Raw genomic sequence first — 10,578 nt, 5'->3', positions numbered from 1 at the left:
GTATGCCTCCTGGGCTTAGCAGATCTGCCAAATTTCAACTACTGGCATAATGATAAAGCCGAGCACAACTTTCTCTGAAGCATGTGCAGATGTCTCTCCCCGGATTTCTGTTGCCCTAGAGTTTCTGTTTCAACATTTTAAGGAATCGAGCAAGAACACAAAGCCTGAGGGCATTAATTCTCAAAGTGTGTTCCAGCCATCAGTAAGGTAAATTTCACTAAAATAATTCCTATATTTCTATTTATATCTGTTTTACAATACAAGGTAGCTCTCCCCAGTACAGCAAAAACCTTAGTGAGGAAATAACAGGTTGTCCACGGAAATGAGAGTCCCACAACTTCTCAAATAAACTTCTCCAAATTTAGTGAAATTGACAATGAATTATCAAATGAACTGAATTTAACCTGGATTTCATCATACTCAAAATATTTGGAAACACCTATTATCTAATCACCGAATTAGAAATGTGAGTTATAATGTTGCAGTTAATCAATTCACAGTCTTGAGTTTCTGAGACCTCAGGAAGAATCCATTTACCTTTCTGATAGTCAAATTCTAAAACCAAATTATTTCTACTTCACCTCAATTTGACAATTAAATGCATGAGCACAAACAAAACTTGTTATAAAAAGGACACAGTATACTTATATAAGGAAAATGGCATAGTATGACACTATCCAAAAATGGGAATTAGTGATTAATTTTGTAGAAGTTATTATGTGTTTCATTTCTTTAAAAATATATTTGCTCTCAAACTAGTTCAACAATATACCTATAGAGCTACTGAACTGGGACTTATACCATTATCTTTCAGCCTGTCAGAAAATATTTTATAATTGTAGAGAATTCAAAAAATAAATCAATTGCCCAAACCATTGTAAACTGAAATTTAAAAGCCAAGAAGTAAATCAGCATTATGTCAGAAGTATATCAACATTTTGGGGGGTTGATGGATTTTTCCTTTTGATATAACCATCATTATTGTCCTAGGAAACTTCCATCTGTAAATTCGGAAATATGACTTTTTCTTTCTCATTCACCTCCTCTGTCATCCAATTGAGTGTTCAATTTTTTTCGTTACTGACCCTTTCATCCATTTCTTTATTCATTTTCACAGTGCTAAGTTAAGTAGCAAAAAGTTCGAGTGCTCACTATTTAAAAGTTTCTGATAAGTTGTATAAATACCTGAGTTATTTCACATATGAAAGATACTGCAGTTCAGCTGCCACAACTGTTAACAAAGGCCAACATCTGACTTTAAAGTTACCTTCTATTGTGACCTCCCTCCAAAGAGATTGGACTATTTTCTGCTAAGACTATGGAATCATTACAACTGAATCACAAAGTTTAATCAATCTATATCTTATTTATAAGAAATGAAAGTTTTTGACTTTAGAAGAAAAAAATCTCTCACAATTGAATTTACTTCCACACCAATAAAAAAAAGGTTAAATCAAATGTGTAACAGTTTCCTATTTAGAGTTGACCTTTACTCAGTGAATCACATATAAGATCCTGTTGATATACTTGAAATAATGAGTTTTGAAAGGAAAAGAATAGGGAGAAATAAAACTCGTGGTGGAACTATAAGTAAAAGACAAAGTTTGATTCTTGCCAATGTGAAAATGTAAATTGTTCATAAAATATTGAAGGAATATATATTATAAATAAAATCTTGAAAATGAAATCTGGTATAAAACTAAGAGAGAACAGATCAGAAAATATTAGAGAACATTTCAAAAAGATAAGTATTATAAAACCCCAACTATCTAGAACTCTTTGAATAATTTGTTATTTTGGTTGGTCAGATTTTTACAGGCATATAATGCTTTGCCTCCAAAAGGTAAAAAGTAAAATTTTGGTACATGAATGTTTCTAAAAGGTATTGTACTTTTCTCTGAATTCTTTAAAAAATTCTCTGATTTTGCTGAAACTCTAAGTCACTTTCCAGATGATGGGGCACCATTGTTATGAACATCTGCTATTTCACTATCCATAAATCAAAGGTACGTAAGACTGACTGATTATTAATGTCTCTAGACTTTGTACTTTGTGATCATATAGCTGCTTTCAAATAATTATGTGGTTTCCTCCACTGTAAACTTTTCTCTTACTTCTACATGCTCTCAGTATGCCTACATATAAGGACCTCTCTAGAGTTTTATTGTTTCTAATCTGTAGAGGACATGTTAGAATTGTGCAATAATAAATGCCTTCCAAAAGAAGACCAAATGAGGGAATTCCCTCGTGGTCCAGTGGTTAGGACTCTGTGCTTTCACTGTGGAGGGCCCGGGTTCATAGAACTTCTATTCAGGATAAGTAATATAGTTTGCCAGTGAATTCTAAATGTGTGAAATGTTATCATTTGAGAATACAATTAGCATCAGAAAATTATATATTTGGACTCAGACTCTTAATGTAAACCAATTTATATAAGAAAAGAAACCCTTTAATTTAAACAATAAATAATATCAGTATTTTTAAAGACATTTATCATAGACAAAAAGTAAATAGATAAATTATAGAATAATCATTTTAAATTGTTACAATTTGTGCACTTATTAAGAGAGATCAAGAACAAACAAAAATTTCTTTCAGTAATTTTTTTACATATGTGTTTGAAAACCTCAGAAGCTTAGAATCATAGTTTTAGACATAGAAACTTTCTCCTTTCCTTTAGAGATGTCAGTCTGATGCATGGACCAATGTGTAAGTTAAAGGTGAAGCAAAGAGAACTGGAAGCCAATAAACTCTTTAGGTTTTTGCTATTCTCATTAGTGTATGGATTAATTACTTCTCAACAGACTAATTCTAATGTGTGTCAACTGTCAACTCTTACACAAAAACCACCTAAAACACTGTTGATCAAGCAAAGCTAAGTGCATTAAATTTACTTCAGCAAGGGAGATTATCATCTTGACAGTCTGAGTAATATTTCAAAAGTAGAGGTTAGGGAAGAATATTTGGAATGTTGGGAGTCTGCTTGCAAGTGGCTTAAAGTGGAATTTTAAGAAGGAATCTGGTTAGAATTGAACAAAGTTAATGCCCTAATAGATTAGGATCAGGGGTGAAATTCTTAAAGGAAGTCTTGATAAACTAATTGATGTCCTAATAGGTGAGTTGTTTATTCAGCTGAGCAAACTGATGTTGTGATGAGGAGATAGTTATTTGCCCAGATGAGCGACTTGTTTGCCCAGAAAAATTGCTTTGCAAGAATCTCTTGAAGCAAACAGCAAAGATGTTTATTGGTTTGGAGTCTGATTTAAAATTTCCTGGCTCAAACGAAAGTAATGTTGACATAGGTAGCTTCAGATTACTGTGGGAGGTTTGGTCTGACCTCAGGAAAATCACCTAATCGCTTAGTCTCATTAGCAAAATGAAGCCCAAACTCTTACTAGGCAACCGGAACATCTTGAACAATTTATCAGTCAGCCATTGCCACAAAATTATGGCCTTACAAACCACTCCAAAACACAGGAGCAGACACACAGTCAGACGTTCTTTCTTGCCTATGCATTTGTGAGTCAATTGAGGTTCAGCTGATCTAGACAGGGTTCAGTTAGGCTTGATCCCAAAGTTTGGTTAAATCCAGGCATTTTTCCAGGTGTCTTTCATCCTCCTTGACAAGAGGTTCCACAAAGTATGTTCTTCTCTTGGCAAAAAGAAAGAGAACAAGAGGACAAATTCAACCCTACAAAAGCCATTTCAGGCTTTTGCACAAGTCTGTAGTGGAAGCTCTGACAGTTGGGTTGTTTCTTATTTTAGTGCAAGTGCCTGACTTAAGCTTTGATTTCCCAGGCATCCATTTCAAAGAGGCCCCCACTTCAAAGATGGCTATCTTGAATAAATACATTGCCCATCACATGACTAGATAAAGAACCAGGCTTCACCATCCCCCTCCCTTCCCAGGATCCTTTGTTTTAGAGATCTTCGTTGGTTTCAAAAACTGACCATTTGGGCCACTAATTTTTCTCTTCCAGCGCTTTAAATTCTTGCTCTTATGACGTAAATTCATCAATAAAGAGTGAGCCTTCAAAACCCCACTCTCAACAGAACCCTAGGATGATTCTCTCTTCTTTCTCTCTCTCTCCCCTTCACTGTGTGGCCATGTAATTTCCAGGACTTGTAAGTAATAAACCCGTTTTTTTTTTTTTTCAAAATTTCCTGATGACTATTGCTGAGGGCATCTTGCAATCACAATGAGAACCACAAGAGCTGAGCAAGGCCACAACATTGGTTATCTATAGGATGAGACCAGCACACAATAATGTCACCTCAACTAAAACCCCCATTGACAAAAATAAAACTCAAAAATCCAATCCAAACATTATCCAAAATAAAGCTCAAAAATCAAGCCAAGAAAGCACCTGCCAAGAAGCCATATCAAGAACTGCAGAGTTGGAACCCAATAATTCAACCTACCAAATTTTTTGAAAGAAACACTCTTAAATTTAGCCTTCAACCAGCCTCTGTCAGAGATGGTTTGGCAAATTAGAAGTCTCTGTGCAGGCATAGAAAAGTACTCAAATATAATTAACATGGATAGTTTCTCCCCTACATCATTCATTATATCGTTCCCACAAATCAGTTTCTAGCCTTTTAGAATTAGAATCTGATGAAGTTTTGGGTATTGGACCAATTAAGAAAAATAGAAAATACTGAAGTACTGATTTCACATGAGATTGTTTCTATGTTAAATCACTTAAATGTACCCAATAAATCTATCAGCTTGTAATGAATATGTAAGAATCTTACAGAGTTTATATAACTCTATCTATGAGATAAAACAGCTTCAGTGCCCCTTGATTATTCAAGTAGCCCCAAAAGAGCTTTCACTGTTCAAGCTATATCCTTCTTTCTTGCCAAGCTCTCAATTGCTATTTCTAAAACTACCATGTTCTTTTGCTCCCATGACCATACACTGTGTTTTGGGTATAATTATAACAAAACTAATGAGTACAGAGTGAATTATAAACTACAGAATAATTATTTAAAATTCACATTAAAGTAATTAATAATTCAAGTCAAAGTTATCAATGTACAGTTATAGTTTGTTATTTCTAAGGAAGATAGTCCTGAAGTGGTTTTGGCCAGAAGTCCAAATATTAGCCCCCGAAAGATGAGGGTGTCAAATTATTGTGCCCTCAGTTTACCTGTAGCCAAGACATACTACTAATATAATAAATGACCTGGTGATAAAGCACTGTTTTTTAACTTTCTTGATAATATCAGTAATTTACTAACCCTAATTAATACATAAATGACAAGAATAGATACGAGAACTAGCAGTGTTGCTGAGATACAATCTCATGTTAAGTAAATAACTATTCTGAAGCTAAATTTTAATTCCAAAAAGTTCAAAAGAAGTCATTTGGTCTACAACAATAACATCAATAGTCCCACATTATACCAGAATCTTCTATCATACACTTACAAGCATTATTCATATTAAATGTAAAAACTCAGAAGTATATTGTATCACTCCCACTATTCACCTTCTCCATATTAACTATTATTTTTAAAAACCTTATATAATATTTCTATTAAATTTTAATAATACATTAAACTGGTTCATTTATTTTAAATGATCCTGAACTTCTCCTTATGCCTGGTGATGTACTAGGCACCAGAGATACAAAGCTGAAGAAAACTCACCTTGGGAATAATTGGAGTTTTACTGGAAAAGTGAACAGGTATATTTCTTTTATTCAATCATAGTGTGAGAACACCCAATAAAACCAAGACTCTGCTAGGTACTGCCAACTGTCTAGGATGAATAAGACATGATTGCTGCCCTCTAGCAATCAAGTGGGAGGACAACAATTAGAATACACAGCAGAAAACAGATGCCTTAAACCAAATACTATGGGGAATTCAGAGGATGAACCTATCAGGCTTCGTGAAGGATCCATTTTTTAACTTGTCTTAAAGAATGTAAAGTTTCGGAAAACATGGGAAAAGAAAGAAACCATTGCTGGTAAAAAAAAAAGGCATTTAAGCAAAAGTAAGAAAACAGGAAAGAAAAGAATATTGTCAAAGAATAGTAAGTCATTTGGTTGAAACATTGGAGTAATAGAGCGTGTCTTAGTCCATTCAAGCTGCTATAACAAAGTACCACAAACTGAGTGATTTATGAACAGCAGAAATTTATGTCTCACAGTTCTGGAGGCTGGGAGGTCCAAGATCAAAGTGTCACCATGGTCATGTTCTGATGAGGGCCCTCTTCCTGGTTCATAGCACTTTCTCGCTGTGTCCTCACATGGTGGAAGGGGCGAGGGAGCTCTCCAGAGCCTCCTGTATAAGACACTAATCTCATTCATGAGGATTCTACCCTCATGACTTAAGCACCTTCCAAAGGCCCCACCTACTAATATCGTCACCATCAGGGGTTAGGATTTCAACAAATGAATATGCCGAGGACACAAACATTCAGATCATAGCAGAGAGGAAGAATGAATAAGTAGTTGTAATAATTGTATTAAATACAGAAGGTTTTTCTTGTTATATATTTGCCACTCCACAATCTAACCCCTTTTCTATATCACCCCTCATACACTCCAAGATAGAGAGTTGTTTCTTTGGTGGTTTTAGGCTGTGTTGGGAAAGGTATCCACCATCCCATCATTCATGTAATCCAGCCTCAATGGCCTTCTTCTTGCTCCTCAGACAAAGCCATCTCATTCTTGCCTAAGGTCTTTGTGCTGTTGTGCCTTCCTCCAGGAAACCTATTACCCACACAAACAACCTACATGCTATTTTCTTTAAACCTTTTATTTCTACTTGTGAATTGTATACATTCACTTTCTTATTAGTTTAGTGCCTATTTTTACCACCAAACAGGGATTTATCTTATTCATCCCTGTTGTTCAGAGCCTAAAGTAGTGCCTCAATCTTGTTAGACCTTCAATAAGTATTCAGTGAGTCAATGAAGAAATGAATTGGTGACTTTTATTCTCTAGCCTCTAAGAATCCCAAAGCCAGGAATAAATTTCTCAATAACAGTCTTGAATAGTATCTTCAAAACCTAGTCACCAATCAAAATCAGAAGATTTTTATAATTTGTCAGACAAAATGAAGTTATTGAGTTTTATTATTGCATGTTCATACTTAATTCATAAGATTATTAATAATTACTATTTTTAATTAAAATTAGCTGAAAATATTTTTATTTTATCTTATTTACAGAACAGAAAATGGAAGTACCATGATATCAAGATACAAAATGAAAATAGAGACACTCTGGCTTATAAAAGTGAAGGATATTTTATTGACCGTGTGATCTCCAACAGCCTCCTTGGACCAGTTAATGCAATGTGTCTGTTCTTGCTGAAAGAAATAATTTTTCATGAAAGCTTATATAAGCAAGGCCCTTTGTTCCAATATCATAGTATCTCCTTGGTTTCCTGGTCAATCCAGCCCCTTCCAATACCATAGCCACCTATATTCAGGCATTACTAGGTGAGGTAGAATTAAAGCTTTTGATATTTTATGTGCTGCAGAAATTAGGCTATAAAAAACTCTAGATGCATCACAGGTCCTGACTGTTTCATGTCTGAGATTGCCATTCCAAGTCCATGTCCTCCCCCAGCTGTCAGGAACCTCATAACAAAATCCTAAATTACATAAACTCACAGAGCTGCTAAGGATAAAAAGATCTCCATCAACATATCCCCATAAACACCAACCAGGTTGTAAAAAAAGAAAAATCTCCTTGAGGGAATGCTTTGATTGAGTGAAACAATCAAGGTATTCTCCTGCATGAGGACATTTTCAAGGAGGAAAAAAGGCAGACAGTTCATCACAGTTATAAAAAAAAAAAACTTTACTAAGCAAGTCAATCATCAAATGCAGTTTTACCCTCCTGTGTTTGAATATCAAGCTATACAAAATCTGTTTGAACCATATACCTTCCCAATATAAGAGATTTCCTTTAAAATCTGATACGATATGAACTACTATTACTATAATATTAATAATAATACAGGATTTCCTCCAGCTTAACAAATGAGGAAACTGTGCACAGAGAGATTAAGAACGTCCCTAAAAATGCCAAGCAACCAAGTGATGGTGCTGAATTACAGCCCTGACCATAGACTCCAAGCAATTTGATTTTCCTTTTGCATTTAGCAGGCAACATACAGCCCCAGTTACTAGAGCCTCAATTTTCTTCAGTCCTAGAGAATGTCCTTATTTCATAATAACTCTCATCATCTCATGTCTTAAATGCTTACTGTCTACCAGATAGAGTGCTAAATACTCTGTATGGATTAGACTCAACATAACCTATACAGTAGGTACCAACTCTCCATCTTACAGAAACTGAGGTATAGAGAAATTAAGAAATTTGCCCATGATACTCCTTTAAACATATGCTTGCCGAATGATCCAATTTAGTTACTTACCCAATGAAATGCGAACATATAGCCACATCGGGACTTGTATATAAACATTCAAAGCAGTTTTACTTCTAATACCCAGGAATTGAAAATAACCCAAATGTCCATCAACAGATGAACAGATTAAAAAAACGATAGTACAACATTCAGTGAAATACTATTCAGCTACAAAAGAAGTACATTATTGATAGACCTGCAGCAATATGGATGTTCTCAAAAACATTATGCTGAGCAAAAAAAAAAAAAAAAAAGCCAGATACAAAACATATAAACCGTGTGATTCCATTTATATGAAATTGTAAAACTTGTCAAACTAAGCAAGAATGTTCTTAATCCAGTGGAAATGTACCATGCAATTAAGTGCTACAAAATACTTTTTTTCTCTGTATTGTTTTGGAGGGAGGGAGCATTATTAGCTTTAAGGTAAAAAAGTAAAACTAATATGTGGACTATTGCTAGGAAATTCTCCTTCCGTTTTTCAGACATCATGAACCCTTTATTCTCTACTTGTTTCCTGTGACCCAATATAAATCTCCTGCTTCCATCTTCTCTCCTCCTCCATCTCCCCCACCGTCTTCCCCTGTGGCAGGAGCTGTGGTTAAAATAGGTTTGCTTTAAACTAATGAAGTTAATGTTTCAGTTCTCTTTATTTGCATGTCACTTCTGAGGCCCTGGGAGAGACCATCGGAATGTATTTTTCACTCCTGTAAATTCTTGTAAAATTTGCAAAAATAAGATGTTTTAACTACCATTAAAGAAGATGTCCATCTCTTTCCACTCCAATGTCCTCCCTGTCATATTGCCATCTTGCATAAAGGTGTATTGCAGTGGCCAGGGCATTTCGGTCCTTCTGAGAGCAAGGCAAGTAGAGAATGTATTTAGTTTGGGTAAAGTGGGCTACGTTCACGGGGTTAGCGGTCAATTCTGTGTATAATTACATTATTGCTAGCCTTCCTGGTGTACCATGCCCATTGTGTCCCCTTGTTCACTTACTCCAGGATGGAGACAGTAATGTGAACAGCTAGAGGTTGTATTTCTATATGAATGTGTCCTATGGCACCAAGAACTAAAAGAATGTGTGAAGTGGAAGAAGAAAAAGGTTTGAAATGTGTGGCTCTAGAAGCTAGTCTCTAGTGAATTCTTCCAATAATCAAAGCTGTAAAATTGTGAGCAAAGGATTCAGTTCTCATGGTTGACTAGTCAAAACAGAAATGTACTCCTGTCATGAATGAACTCAATAACGCCACATTTACTGTGATTAATTATTATTAAACACTCCTCCCATTTTATCTCTTTTTTGATGGCAATTAGGTGAAATAGAATTTATCAGAATTCCTGTACAAAACACCAATCTATAACAATACTGAAAGCAGAGAAATGTCTGTATGCAAAATCACATGTTTTATGCATTGCAATATACTGGTTCACAAGAATAACAAGTTGTGAGGCTGGAGTAAACCTTACTGAACTCTCAAGAATAACCCCAAAAAAGTCAATTTACCCATACTAGAGAAAACCTAAATGATCTATTCTTTCTATAAAAAATAATGTTAAAAACTGTAGAGGTTATCATAGAATACGTAGCCAAAAATGGAGTCCAAAAGAGTGTTATAAACAGCTAATTAATAAACGTACTGTGTTTTTCTGGATTTTATGATATTTGTAGTATTTGTCAGCTTTTAAAAATTTGTGATTTATTGTAATTTCTTTTTTCTCCTTCTAAATAATTATTAACTTATTATTAAAGCTTAGTTTTATTTTTATAATTCTGTATTCCTTTTCTTAAATAGGGGCCCCAAAGCGATATAACTTCAAGCCCTACAAAACTGAAATCTGCCCCTGAACATATTATAAGCATTCACACAGTGTTTTGGAGTCTCAAATAAGGAATAGAAATAATATTGGAACAATAGAGTACACGAGTATAATACGGCAGAGTTAGAGATTTTTAAAAGCCTACACAGTAGTTTTTAACGGGAGGTGGTCAATTTCACCTCCCAGGGGACATTTGGCGATGTCTGAAGATATATTTGATTATCGTGGCTGGAGTGAGTATTACTGGCATCTAGTAGGTAAAGGTCAAGGATGCTGCTGCAATACACAAAACAGTCCTCCACGACCGCCCAAATTATCTGAATTTGTCCAAGAATTGTCTGACCCAAAATGTCAATGGTGGCAAGAC

Source organism: Balaenoptera ricei, chromosome 7 (genome assembly GCF_028023285.1).
Source record: "Balaenoptera ricei isolate mBalRic1 chromosome 7, mBalRic1.hap2, whole genome shotgun sequence".
Classification (NCBI taxonomy): domain Eukaryota; kingdom Metazoa; phylum Chordata; class Mammalia; order Artiodactyla; family Balaenopteridae; genus Balaenoptera; species Balaenoptera ricei.
The sequence above is the reverse complement of the archived record's forward strand: the minus strand, read 5'-3'. Positions refer to the sequence as shown.